The sequence below is a fragment of the Eschrichtius robustus genome, chromosome 12 (assembly GCF_028021215.1).
Source record: "Eschrichtius robustus isolate mEscRob2 chromosome 12, mEscRob2.pri, whole genome shotgun sequence".
Classification (NCBI taxonomy): Eukaryota; Metazoa; Chordata; class Mammalia; order Artiodactyla; family Eschrichtiidae; genus Eschrichtius; species Eschrichtius robustus.
The window spans coordinates 75,867,488-75,882,779 of NC_090835.1; the positions used below are offsets into that span (position 1 = coordinate 75,867,488).

At 38.9% G+C, this 15,292-nt stretch overlaps 1 protein-coding gene across 2 annotated transcripts in view; it reads left to right on the forward strand.

The window, feature by feature from the left end:
• The window catches only part of BICRAL (BICRA like chromatin remodeling complex associated protein), an 81,627-nt gene that overhangs the window by 16,658 nt on the left and 49,677 nt on the right, over positions 1-15,292 (forward strand). The gene's annotated exons all lie outside the window — the stretch shown is intronic.

Sequence of the window (15,292 nt, forward strand, 5' to 3'; positions counted from 1 at the left end):
GCAGCGAGGCCAAAAAAAAAAAAAAAGAAAGAAAATCATACAGAAGAGAAAATACATTATTTAGAGTACTATACTGCATATATCCATACCGTTAAGTTTATGACATCTGTTTACAAGATGAATTGTCTTGTCAGTACCTACATCAATATTGTCTTATATAATACAAAACACTATAGATGTTACATGTATTTCTAACACTAGACATCAAAAATGAAAAGATAATGTGAAAAAGAAATTTATATTTATGTATAGGTATAGTGGTTCATGCATTGGTAAAGAAAAAGCAGCAGTATGATTGCTTTATGGTGGCCTAGTGTCATCCATACGATTGCTTCACAGAAGCCCAGCCTCTGTGGGCTGAATGAATCATTATATGAATGAATCATTATAAAATGAATGAATGAATGAATGAATCATTATAGAATGAATGAATGAACCATTCATTAGAAAATGTTTATGGCATATAGTATTATAGTCATTCATAATACAGTATTGGAAACACTTATATTTTTCTAAAAAACCACTTACCTATTATGATAGGCTGATGTGCAGGTTCTCCAGTTACGAGAGAAAGAGGCATACTTTACAGTAATGTAATTCTTTTTTTTTTTTTTTTTTAATTTTTAAAAAAAATTTTTTGGCCGTGCCGCACGGCATGTGGGATCTTAGTTCCCTGACCAGGGATCAAACCTGCACCCTCTGCATTGGAAGCACGGAGCCTTAACCACTGGACCACCAGGGAAGTCCCACAGTAATGTAATTCTTTGAAAGCAAAGTTATAAAATAGTAAGAAAACAAGCACTGTTAATTTTGTATTATATGTCACTCACCTTATGCCTATGTAAGGATAGGCTATCCATTTCTGTACAAGTCTTGTTCATGATGTTCTACATGTATATATTTATAAATGTATTGGAAAAAAAATCTGTGTATAAGTGGACCCTCGCAGTTCAAACCTATATTGTTTAAGGATCAACTGTATATTACAACAAATTACACTTTAAAAAGTTTAGTTACTAGAACATTTTGAATCTCATGTGTGGCTCTCACTTGTGACTCATGGTGTTTCTATTGGACAGCTGTGCTGCTCTAGACCCACAGGAGTTAATAGGTGTTGGGAGTGGAGTTGGGAGAGAATGGAGGGTTCTGTGGCAAAGTCAGTGTGGGAAACAGTGACTTTTAAAAAGCAGGAGGTCTGGGGACTTCCCTGGTGGTCCAGTGGTAAAGAATCCGCCTTCCAATGCAGGGGACGCGGGTTAAATCCCTGGTCGGGGAACTAAGATCCCACATGACACAGGGCAGCTAAGCCCGCGCGCACCACAACTACTGAGCTGGCACGCCTCAACGAGAGAGCCTGCGTGCTGCAAACTACAGAGCCCACGCGTGCTGGAGCCCGCGCACCACAACTACAGAGAGAAAACCCACATGCCACAACTAGAGAGAGGCCTGTGCACCACAACGAAGAGCCCATACAGAAAGAAAGAAAAAAAAAAAAGAAGACTTCAGGGCTTCCCTGGTGGCACAGTGGTTAAGAATCCGCCTGCCAAAGCAGGGGACACGGGTTCGATCCCTGGTCCGGGAAGATCCCACATGCCTCGCAGTGACTAAGCCTGTGCGCCACAACTACTGAGCACACGTGCCACAACTACTGAAGCCTGCATGCCTAGACCCCATGCTCCACAACAAGAGAAGCCCCACTTACTGCAACTAGAGAAAGCCCATGCACAGCAACGAAGATTCAACACAGCCAAAAAAAATACATAAATAAATAAATTTAAAAAAAAAAAGAGGGCTTCCCTGGTGGCGCAGTGGTTGAGAGTCTGCCTGCCAATGCAGGGGACACGGGTTCGAGCCCTGGTCTGGGAGGATCCCACATGCCGTGGAGCAACTGGGCCCGTGAGCCACAACTGCTGAGCCTTCGCGTTTGGAGCCTGTGCCCCGCAACAAGAGAGGCCGCGATAGTGAAAGGTGCGCGCACCGCGATGAAGGGTGGCCCCCGCTTGCCGCAACTGGAGAGGGCCCTCGCACAGAAACGAAGACCCAACACAGCCAAAAATAAATAAATTAATTAATTAAAAATCCTTCCCTCTACTTTAAAAAAAAAGACTTTAAAAATAAATAAATAAATAAAAAGCAGGAGGTCTGATGTATATCATGAATTACTGAGACGGGTATGTGATATGTAACGTTTCCCAAAGTTATTTCATTATGGAACCTCGGCCAGCCTTTTTTGTTTAAAGGACTCCTTTCCCTGAAGTCTTGCATGGAAAAGACTAAAATGCTGCTCTCAGCTACGATGTTCCCACAGCTCCTTTTCTTTTTTTAAAATTTATTTATTTATTTATTTTTGGCTGTGTTGGGTCTTCGTTTCTGTGCGAGGGCTTTCTCCAGTTGCGGCGAGCGGGGGCCACTCTTCATCGCGGTGCGCGGGCCTCTCACTGTCGCGGCCTCTCGTTGCAGAGCACAGGCTCCAGACGCGCAGGCTCAGTAATTGTGGCTCACGGGCCCAGTTGCTCCGCGGCATGTGGGAACCTTCCCAGACCAGGGCTCGAACCCGTGTCCCCTGCATTAGCAGGCAGATTCTCAACCACTGCGCCACCAGGGAGGCCCCCAGCTCCTTTTCTTGAAGCCAGTGCCAATGTATTTCTCCTTACTTATATTTCTCCCTACTTTTTTAATATAATTATTTACTTATTTTATTTTATTTATTTATTTTGGCCGCACTGGGTCTTAGCTGTGGCATGCGGGATCTTCGTTGCATTATGCAGACTTCTTAGTTGCGGCATGCGGACTCTTAGTTGCGGCATGCATGCGTTCCCCAACCAGGGATCGAACCCCGGGCCCCCTGCATTGGGAGCCGGAGTCTTACCCACTGGACCACCAGGGAAGTCCCTCCCTACTTTTTATAGTGATAGATTTACAATAATGTGCTTCACTTTTCTCAGCAAAAATACCTTATAATAAGTTGATTTAAAATTTTAGAATTGTAATTGATGGAATAATGAGGTTTTTTGCTGTGGGAGAAAGTGTTTTAAGATTCTCAACTGCTGTTTTTTGGCATGGGAAACATTTACAGAAATCAGACCTTCCAAAAATCCTGTTTCCACCCACAGAGATGAGAAGCATGGGCTTGGGAATTAGAGATTTGAATTCAAACTTCTGTCTCACTGCTTACAAACTGCAATGTTGGGCAAGTGTCTTACATTCTCTCTAAAAATAGGGATAATAATACATACCTGGCAGGATTGTGTTAGAAGGATTAGGACTGTGTAAAGTGTGTGGCAGAGGGAAGGCACTTAATGAATGTTAGCTGCTACTACAGTTTTTATCATATCATATGCTTTGGTATATTAATAATTAATATTAATTTAATTTATATTTTATAATAGTTAATAGTAATAATAATAGCAATAATCATTAATTGTAAAAGGGGCTTAATGTTACTGTAAATATCCATGCTAGCATATGTTTATTTTCATGCACATTGATAATGCTTACTACAGTTTGGAAGATTATTTCAGATGTAGGTGTCTTGCCTTTCCAATAAGATTATCAGCTACTTGAGAGCTGGGACATATTATACACTTGTGTGGGGCTTTTTTTGTGTTTCTTTAATCCTCTACCCTGCCCTTCCATCACAGGCTTATTTGAATAAATAAATGATCATTGAATCAAGCCCTCATTATCATTAGTATGATAACTTACAGTTGTTTAATATATCATGCTATTTTAATGTAATCTGTTAAATAAAAATTATGATATTAATGATATGAGAATCATTAACAAAATTTGCAAGCTTTCATTAGAAGTTTAAGAAAAAGTTAAATAATGACAAACCTTCATAGAAAAATAATTTTACTAAGTGAAGCAAAACCAAAGAACTTAAATATTTAGAGAGGTAAATAAGGTGTTCTAAAGGCAAGACTATGAAGACATAATGAAGCAAGAAAAATTTATTCTAATTTGTCCAAAAGAACGATAAGTGAAAAGAAGTGATAGAAGAGGGTCAAACTAAATGAAAAGTCTTCACCTCTTTCCTAAGGAAAAGGGTTGTGTTGTGGCACAAATCTCTCAGAAGATGGGACTGCGTTCGAAACCAGTTACGCAGTTTCCCGACACCACTTGCTTCTAGCACATGTGACTGCCACTTCAGAATGATGTGGTTTTAAGTAAAAATAAAATTTTTCTTTAATTACACTGAGCTGGCCTTAAAAACGAAACGCAGTGTTTTATTCTTAGATCACCAGAGGCTGTTTCTAAGTTACTTGACTCTTATATGAAGGTTCAATAACCTATAGCAGGATAGCCCAGAAGTGGGTATAGAAAAAGGTGTTAATTTACATGTCTATTCAATTCCAAGCATTCATGTAAAAACTAGAAAAGTAAATGATTATGTGGCTATTTTCTACAGTGGACATTTGGGAGAATAAAGATGTGAATTTTGACTAAGCTTTCCAGAAAGGACTGCTGCATGTTTATCAGATGAAACTTGCCTTTGTATCTCACTCCGGTCCAAGGTGCAGAATGTTGATGGGCTTTTCCACTGCAGTGTCAGGTTTTTTAAATTGTAAAATTCATTTCTGTTGTCCTCTACTAAGCTTGCAGAAAACTAGGTTATACTTCACCTTCCTCCCTCAGGGCATTCTTTGATAACTTTGATGATAGTGAAGAGTATCCTTTCTGCACTGTTGAAATTGACAGCTTGCTGCTACCATCCTGTGCATCTGGCAGCACCTTCAGCATCTTTGCATTGCAAAAAAGTACAAAGTGTGTAGAAATGGCCATTGTGTGCTTAGCAAGTTTAAAAATATATTGTGAATTATATTCAGATGTTCAGAATCCCTTTGTTATTTGTTACTGGATTGAGTTTGTTTCACATGTTGAACAACTGTCCTGGACCCCAACAGTACAAGGGCTCCATGGACTGACCCCTAAAGGATCTGTGGATAGAATTGGGGAGAACTGGGGAGACGGAGGCCCGTGAACTTGGATACAAAAAAAATTGCATGTTATTTTCACTAGACTCAAATTGAAATTTATTATTTCCTAAATCTATGAGTGAAAGCCACCAACCACAGTAGTATTAACAGTGCCTGGGAAATGTTACCAGTAGAAATATTGTTTATCACATTACATTTGCAGGTATCTTGAAAGATTACTATCTCCTAAATGATAGTAGTTACTAGACTCACCACTACATCTAGTATATTAATGCATTGATGAAGAACCACATATATAACTATATTACAATTTTTAAATATTTTTATAACTGTATTTTAAAAAATCTTCAATATAGTCTGCATCTTGAAATATTACTCTGAGAAGGGATCCATAAGCCTCACCAGACAGACAGAAGGCACACCAGGGTTAAGAACCCTCCTCCTTCCTTTGTGGGATGATTTCTTCCTACATCTGTGCATGTTGGTGGTTGTGGGGTGATCTGCCTCAACTTCTTTCACCCCACTGTTTGCTGGGGTTAATTTTAACTGACGTGCCATAGGTCCCTCATTTTCCCTCAATGAGCATGTGTCCTGAAGCTGCCAGCTTGAGGGAGAGAATACTTTTCCAGAAATAGAAAGATTTTTTGGGGGGGTGGGGGGAGGATTTTTTTCTTTTTTATTCAAACAGAAAGTCACAAAAATTATAATCATCCTCATCAGTTCACTCAGTCCCATGTAATTAACTTTTTTTCATCTTGATCTTTTTTTAGCACTTTTATGAATTCATCAGTTTTCCATTAGAGTTCTGAAAATGCTTATTCATTCAGTTCAGCAGTATAGTCAGTTACCAGAAACCTGTACTTGTCAGAGTCTTTTCCATGAATTCCTTGAAGATGAAACCCTTTTATAGGGACATTTTTGCGAAAGCATCAGAGTACACCCAGAACTGTCTGTAAATGACAAAAGACTTAAAAATGACCACGGTTAAAGATTTGATGAAAGTTCATAATAATGCAATTGACAAGGAAATTTAGTTATTTCTGAGTTACATATTTTAAAGTAATAACTAGAATTATGACTTATAACATTATACGAGAACATATAAGATTTTTAGAAATTCATGTAATGTCTGAAACATTTCTATTAACATATTTCCATACAAATAACCCAAGGAAAGTTTAGTATTAGTTGTTTTTTTGTTTGTTTGTTTGTTTTATACTGCAGGTTCTTATTAGTCATCAATTTTATACACATCAGTGTATACATGTCAATCCCAATCGCCCAATTCAGCACACCACCATCCCCACCCCACCGCGGTTTTCCCCCCTTGGTGTCCATACGTTTGTTCTCTACATCTGTGTCTCAACCTCTGCCCTGCAAACCAGTTCATCTGTACCATTTTTCTAGGTTCCACATACATGCGTTAATATACGATATTTGTTTTTCTCTTTCTGACTTACTTCACTCTGTATGACAGTCTCTAGATCCATCCACATCTCAACAAATGACTCAATTTCATTCCTTTTTATGGCTGAGTAATATTCCATTGTATATATGTACCACTTCTTCTTTATCCATTCGTCTGTCGATGGGCATTTAGGTTGCTTCCATGACCTGGCTATTGTAAATAGTGCTGCAGTGAACATTGGGGTGCATGTGTCTTTTTGAATTATGGTTTTCTCTGGGTATATGCCCAGTGGTGGGATTGCTGGATCATATGGTAATTCTATTTTTAGTTTTTTAAGGAACCTCCATACTGTTCTCCATAGTGGCTGTATCAGTTTACATTCCCACCAACAGTGCAAGAGGGTTCCCTTTTCTCCACACCCTCTCCAGCATTTGTTGTTTGTAGATTTTCTGATGATGCCCATTCTAACTGGTGTGAGGTGATACCTCATTGTAGTTTTGATTTGCATTTCTCTAATAATTAGTGATGTTGAGCAGCTTTTCATGTGCTTCTTGGCCATCTGTATGTCTTCTTTGGAGAAATGTCTATTTAGTTCTGCCCATTTTTGGAATGGATTGTTTGTTTCTTTTTTTTTTTTTTTTTTTTTATTTATTTATGGCTGTGTTGGGTCTTAGTTTCTGTGCGAGGGCTCCCTCCAGCTGCGGCGAGCGGGGGCCACTCTTCATCGCGGTGCGCGGGCCTCTCACTACCGCGGCCTCTCCCGTTGCGGAGCACAGGCTCCAGACGCGCAGGCTCAGCAATTGTGGCCCACGGGCCCAGCCGCCCCGCGGCACGTGGGATCGTCCCAGACCAGGGCCCAAACCCGTGTCCCCTGTATTGGCAGGCAGACTCCCAACCGCTGCGCCACCAGGGAAGCCCCTGTTTGTTTCTTTAATATTGAGCTGCATGAGCTGTTTATATATTTTGGAGATTAATCCTTTGTCCGTTGATTCGTTTGCGAATATTTTCTCCCATTCTGAGGGTTGTCTTTTTGTCTTGTTTATGGTTTCCTTTGCTGTGCAAAAGCTTTGAAGTTTCATTAGGTCCCATTTGTTTATTTTTGTTTTTATTTCCATTACTCTAGGAGGTGGATCAAAAAAGATCTTGCTGTGATTTATGTCAAAGAGTGTTCCTCCTATGTTTCCCTCTAAGAGTTTTATAGTGTCTGGTCTTACATTTAGGTCTCGAATCCATTTTGAGTTTATTTTTGTGTATGGTGTTAGGGAATGTTCTAATTTCATTCTTTTACATGTAGCTGTCCAGTTTTCCCAGCACCACTTATTGAAGAGACTGTCTTTTCTCCATTGTATATCATTGCCTCCTTTGTCATAGATTAGTTGACCGTAGGTGCGTGGGTTTATCTCTGGGCTTTCCATCTCGTTCCATTGATCTATGTTTCTGTTTTTGTGCCAGTACCATATTGTCTTGATTACTGTAGCTTTGTAGTATAGTCTGAAGTCAGGGAGCCTGAGTCCTCCAGCTCCGTTTTTTTGCCTCAAGACTGCTTTGGCTATTCGGGGTCTTTTGTGTCTCCATACAAATTTTAAGATGATTTGTTCTAGCTCCGTAAAAAATGCCATTGGTAATTTGATAGGGATTGCATTGAATCTGTAGATTGCTTTGGGTAGTATACTCATTTTCACAATGTTGATTCTTCCAATCCAAGAACATGGTATATCTCTCCATCTGTTGGTATCATCTTTAATTTCTTTCATCAGTGTCTTATAGTTTTCTGCATACAGGTCTTTTGTCTCCCTAGGTAGGTTTATTCCTAAGTATTTTATTCTTTTTGTTGCAATGGTAAATGGGAGTGTTTCCATAATTTCTCTTTCAGATTTTTCATCATTAGTGTATAGGAATGCAAGAGATTTCTGTGCATTAATTTTGTATCCTGCAACTTTACCATATTCATTAATTAGCTCTAGCAGTTTTCTGGTGACATTTTTAGGATTCTCTATGTATAGTATCATGTCATCCGCAAACAGTGACAGTTTTACTTCTTCTTTTCCAATTTGTATTCCTTTTATTTCTTTTTCTTCTCTGATTGCCGTGGCTAGGACTTCCAAAACTATGTTGAATAATAGTGGTGAGAGTGGACATCCTTGTCTCGTTCCTGATCTTAGAGGAAATGCTTTCAGTTTTTCACCATTGAGAATGATGTTTGCTGTGGGTTTGTCGTATATGGCCTTTATTATGTTGAGGTAGGTTCCCTCTATGCCCACTTTCTGGAGAGTTTATCATAAATGGGTGTTGAATTTTGTCAAAAGCTTTTTCTGCATCTATTGAGATGATCATATGGTTTTTATTCTTTAGTTTGTTAATATGGAGTATCACATTGATTGATTTGCGTATATTGGAGACTCCTTGCATCCCTGGGATAAATCCCACTTGATCATGGTGTATGATCCTTTTAATGTGTTGTTGGATTCTGTTTGCTAATATTTTGTTGAGGATTTTTGCATCTATATTCATCAGTGATATTGGTCTGTAATTTTCTTTTTTTGTAGTATCTTTTTCTGGTTTTGGTATCAGGGTGACGGTGGCCTCATAGAATGAGTTTGGGAGTGTTCCTTCCTCTGCAATTTTTTAAGATTTTTAATCATAGATGTACAGCTAGTTATTTTCAAATAAACCCTTTTGGGTATTTTTTTAAGTAGGAATATTCAGAGATGTTTTATTCTTTTTTTGTGGTAAAATATACATAACATAAAATTTACCATTTTAGCCATTTTATGTATTTGTTTGTTTGTTTATTTATTTAAAAATTTTAGCTGTGTTGGGTCCTCGTTGCTGCGCGAGGGCTTTCTCTAGTTGTGGCGAGCAGGGCTACTCTTCGTTGCGGTGCGTGGGCTTCTCATTGTGGTGGCTTCTCTTGTTGCGGAGCATGGGCTCTAGACGTGCGGGCTTCAGTAGTTGTGGTGCACGGGCTCAGTAGTTGTGGTGCACGGGCTCAGTAGTTGTGGTATGCGGGCTCAGTAATTGTGGCTCGTGGGCTCTACAGCGCAGATTCAGTAGTTGTGGCACACGGGTTTAGTTACTCTGCGGTCTGTGGGATCTTCTTGGACCAGGGCTCGAACCCGTGTCCCCTGCATTGGTGGGCGGATTCTCAACCATTGCACCACCAGGGAAGCCCTTTAGCCATTTTAAGTACAGTTCTGTGGCATTAAGTACATTCACATTGTTGTATAACCATCACCACCGTTTTTCCCCAGAACTTTTTCATCTTCCTCAACTGAAACTCTGTATCTTATGGTCTTTTGATAGAAAAAACTAAATTTAAATTCCAGTTCACATGGCATTTCTTAAAGTTTGTACAAGATTTCACACTAGATAGAAGTTTATTTTTCTTAAACGGAGTTTAGAAGAGTGAGATTAATTCAGCTTCTTTAAAATTTTTGTAGAAACTGGGAAATCTTTCTTGGAGTAATATGCTACATATATATTTGCCCATATTCTTTCTTAAATCGTTTTTAAGCTTTAAAAGTTTCCTTTTATTTTCTTCTCCTTAAAAAATTGACTCATGCACACATCTTCCTTTTGAGCCTGCTTTTATAAAAGAGAATCCTCAGCATCTCTTCCTTGTAACATCATTGACTTTGTAAAATGGAATTTTGTTTAATATTGTTAGTTGTTTTTATAGGGCTTGTTTTTCTTGGAACATACCGTAAAACCAAAATATTTTGAATGTTACTCATTGACAGAGAGCAATGAGAGTCAAGAGTTTGCATGATAACTTTAACCAGATTGCTAATACTAAAGCTCAATAAAAGAAAAAGATTTTTTGTTTACAATTACTGCCATTTCAAAGTATTTTTTAAAGCAGTTCCATACATAGAAACAATAACATGTAAAAACTACACTAACACAGAGCAATGGTGTCCTATTGTATTTGAGGAAATATAAAGATCAGGCAGTTTTTATTTTTTAATAGCTTAATTATTACCGTACTGTACTCTAGTAAATTTTGTGATTGTAAGATGGAAATGCAAACAGCAGTCCTTTTTCTATTTATGACCAGTATTGTGCAATAATATCCATTGTTTTTAAAAGCAGGGAAAAAACGCATTGGGAGGATTTTTCTTTTACTTCATTTAAAATGCTCTCTAAAAGAAATCCCTTTCAATTAGAAAAAAACACAAATGACTCAGTAAGTCTCCATTTAATAAAAGATATCTTTTTTCTGAATGAAACTAAAAATTTAAAAAGTGTCAAGAGCCGTTTGTGTTTAATATTTAGGTAGTTTGTTTTTATGGAGAGGATGCAAGTAAGACTTACTGTTGGCTTTCTAGTTTTTAATTCCTATTCGTAAAATTTTGGCTTAATGTGTTTTTGGTTGATGCATGACCAGGTTCATCTTCATGAGTGTTTATTTCAATGTTGGCATTGCTTCCTTTTGCTAAGTCAGCTTGTCATTGAAGCCGATTCTCTGAATGATTGATTTTTTTAGTGGAAGAAAGTAATAAATATGGCAATCAATGATTAAAACAGAAACTCACCTTTTATTTGGAAGTATAATACAAGAGTTCTTTGAAATTTAGTAGTGTAACTGAAAAGAACTGACTCATCTTTTTAGTACTTATTATTCTATGTAGTGCAGTATTGTGAATTATCACAAAGATAGTTTCAAGTTAATTTTATTTAACATTTAATAGCAATCAGGACAGCAGTATTTCTTGGTCATTTCTCAGTCATTTCCTGTTTACTGTTTTCCATAGTCATTAAAATCTTGTCTCTTATAAAATACAGTAAAGAAATTATGAAAACATTTTTGGCAGAGCATCTGTTTTTCCTATACTGCAGAGTTTTTTTCTTTCCTTTAAAGGTCTAGTGTTGATGCCCTCAAAAAGCCATACATGGCTGTGCCGGAGACTTCATCTTAGACTTTTACTTCTGAGTCTTTTAATGAACACAACTTTTTTTTTTTTTTTGGCTGTGTCGGGTCTTAGTTGCAGCACGTGGGATCTTTTCATTAGGGCGTGCAGGCTTCTGTCTAGTTGTGGCGGGCGGGCTCAGTAGTTGCAGTGCGCGGGCTTAGTTGCCCCGCAGCATGTGGGATCTTAGTTCCCCAACCAGGGATCAAACCCGCGTCCCCCTGCATTGGAAGGCGCATTCTTAACCACTGGACCACCAGGGAAGTCCCTGAACACAACTATTATTAATATAATAAATTACTACTCAAGGTTTTGGAACTCCAGGAGTTATTTTATGTTTATGTTCAGTGCATAAATCCCTGTTTTAAGGAGGTTTATTAAATATTAAATGGGTTATTATGGAAGGATACACAATTATTTTGTCATATGGATCTTAAAAAATGACATTTTCATATGCCTCAGAGAGTTGAACTGTCTGATCAGGTGGGGAATCAGTTGACCTCGAAAGCCTTTTTCTCCCTGGCAGGAATGCCTGGCTAGATACATAAGGGCCCAGCATAAGCTGGTGGATCCCGGACAATGGATGACCAGCCTGCATCCGAATCCTGTGTTTTATGATTGTGCTAAAGTGCTCCTGTTTAGCCTAGCTGAATATTCTTGGAAACCAAATGATAAGGAACTGACATCACTCCTGAAAAAGTTAGTTTTTAAGACCAAAATTTTACTTAAGTACTGAGTAAAACATGTTTATTGGGCACATTTGTATCGGGCATTGCACTAAACTCTGGTAACATGAAGATGGAACAAAATTGACCCAGCTTTCTTGGAACTTGTAAGCTAATGAGGGAGTCAGAAAAGCAAAGTTTTGTCACACACATGTCAGATCTAGTAACATGTCAGACGTGCTCTAGGGATACAAATGAGCAATTAATTTTGCTTCAGGATTTTCTTAAAATTAGTTCATTTTATTTTTGGCTGCATGGGGTCTTCATTGCTGCACGTGGGCTTTCCCTAGTTGTGGCGAGCGGGGGCTACTCTTCGTTGCGGTGCGCGGGCTTCTCATTAAGGTGGCTTCTCTTGTTGCGGAGCACGGGCTCTAGGCACGCGGGCTCAGTAGTTGGTGGCTCATGGGCTCTGGAGCGCAGGCTCAGTAGTTGTGGCTCACAGGCTCTAGGGTGCCCGGACTTCAGTAGTTGTGGGCTCTAGAGCGCAGGCTCAGTAGTTGTGGTGCACGGGCTTAGTTGCTCCGCCACATGTGGGATCTTCCTGGACCAGGGCTCGAACCTGTGTCCCCTGCATTGGCAGGTGGATTATTAACCACTGTGCCACCAGGGAAGTCCCAGGATTTTTTTTAAAAAAAGAAGGGCAAAAAAAAAAAAAAAAAGAAGGGCAAAATCATTTTACTCAAAGCCTTAAAAGATAAGGAGGTATTGTCAGTTGACCACTTGGAGATGGGCGGGAAGGTCTTTTGTCTTCTAAGTAAAGGGACAAGTGCAAAGCCAAAGAATTGAAAAAGTGGCATGATAAGTTTGGGGGACATCAAATGGTCAAGATGGTGAAGAAACAAGGGTTCCATATAGGGGAGGGTGAGGTGGGTTAAGGTACAAAATGAGGCCAGAGCCTATTGTAATGGGCCAGAATTTTAAGTTCACTAATGCCAAAAAGCCATGCAGTCTAAAAGTTGCTTGGCTTTAGGATGGGAAAATTCATTGTACTCTTGTAGCACTTTATACTGTTTTTGTTTAAATTTGGGCTCTGCTTTAGTTGGGTACAGAAGATAGGCATAATGAAGCTAATCACACAGAACAGTGGCTGATCAATGTCAAAAGACATGGTTGGTGCTTTTAGAATTCTGGGTAGCAAATCCAAAAGACAGCCCAGGGTTGTCAGAGAAAGACTCAGAGAGGTAGATTCAAACTAAGTTTTGAATAACGGATGGAATTTCAGTAGATGTAGAAGAGAAAGAAGAGCATTTCAGATAAGAAAATTGTCACCTGAACCAGGGCAGATGCTGGCAAAGTGTGCATTGTGTTTGGGGGCTAGGAGAGTGGCAGTTTGGCTAGAATGGTGTGCAGGGGAATAGTGGGAAGTAACTTTAGCCCCACTGTGTGTTCTAGGTTTAAATATAATTCTTTGTTTTCCACTTTAGATTGCTCTCCCGTAGGAATAACCTGGTATCCAAAGTAAGCATGCTTTCTTGGAAAACTGAAGTAAGTTTCAAGAAAAAGGGAATAAGCACACTTTCCCTGGTATGCCTGATCCTGTTGCAGGTCTTGCCATCGTGTGACCAACATATTGGAAAGGGTGATAAGTTCATTTCAAAAAATGTTCATTGACCACAGTGAGATACCACCTCGCACCTGTTAGAATGGCTGTCATCAAAAAGACAAGAGATGACAAGTGTTGGCAAGGATGTGGACAAAAGGGAACCCTTGTGCACTGTTGGTTGGAATGTAAATTGATGCAGCCACTATGGAAAACAGTACGGAGGGTCCTCAAAAAATTAAAAATAGAGCTACCATATGATCCAGTAACCCCACTTCTATATGTATATTTGAAGGAAATGAAATCACTATCTTGAAGAGATATCTACACCCTCATATTCATTGCAGCATTATTCACAATAGCCAAGATATGGAAACAACCTAAATGTCTGTTGTTGGATGAATGGATAAAGAAATTGTTATATATAAATAGAAATATATAGATAGTTGGATATACACATACATACAGTGGAATAGTATTCAACCATAAAAAAGAAGGAAATCCTGCTATTTGTGACTAAATGGATGAAACATAAGCTAAGTGAAATAAGTTGGACAAAGATAAACAAATACTGTATGATCTCATTTATATGTGGAATCTAAAAAAGTTGAACTTGTAGAAGCAGAGTAGATTGGTGGTTGCCAGGGACCAGGGGGTGGGGGACATGGGGAGATGTTGGTCAAGGGGTACAAACTTTCAGTTATAAGATGAATAACTTCTGGGGATCTAATGTATAACATGGTGACTATAGTTACCAATACTATATTGTATACCCGGAATTTCTTGAGAGAGTAGATTTTAAATGTACTCACTACACCAAAAAAAAAAAAATTAACTATATGAGGTGATGGACGTGTTTGTCGTAATCATTTCACAATATAGATATATATCAAATCATCAGATTGTACACCTTAAGCTTACACAAGCTTATTTGTCAATTATATTTCAATAAAACTGGCGGGCATGTTCATTGAGCTCCTGTGACGTGCCAGGCACTATTCTGAGGTTCATCGGTGAACAGACAAAGCTCTGCCCTGGTGGAGCTGACATCCTAATGTAAATATGAGTAAATACAGTAAAGAGGGGAAGGGAGAAATAAATTATTTGAGGGGAAGTAGTGGAAAGGGACTGGTACTGAAGGTGGTTGAGAGTGATGAATCCTCAAATAAGGTTTCGCCTACAGCATTTCCTTTAGTCAGATTACCAAGAAGCTACCCTTCCCCTGAGTTTGGAAAGTTGGCAGCCTAGATTTGGGTCTCTGAGCTGACCAGAGGCCCTTGTTTGCAGGTCCCATCTGCCTGCAGTTGGGGGCAGTTTCCCCAGTTTGCCTGAAATGTGCCCAAGTGTGTGCTGTAACATGGGGGGGGGGAAAGAGTGACCAACCTCAGGGGGTCAGGGAGAAAACCCCATAGTAACCCCAGATTCCTGGTGAATCAGAATCTCTGGAGGGGGCAGGGGAGACAGATTTCCATGTTTTTAATAACTAAGTCCAGTCCATATTATTATATTATTATTATATTTTATTATATTATTTTATATTATTATATTATATTATTATATATTTTATTTTATTATATTATATTTTATATTATTATATTATTATATTTTAATTTTATTATTATATTTAATTTAATTTATTTATTTGCCGTGTCACACAGCTTGCAGAATCTTAGTTCCCCAACCAGGGATCAAACCCGTGCCCTTCGCAGTGAAAGCGTGGAGTCCTAACACTGGCCCACCAGGGAATTCCCCAGTCCCTATTATTTTGA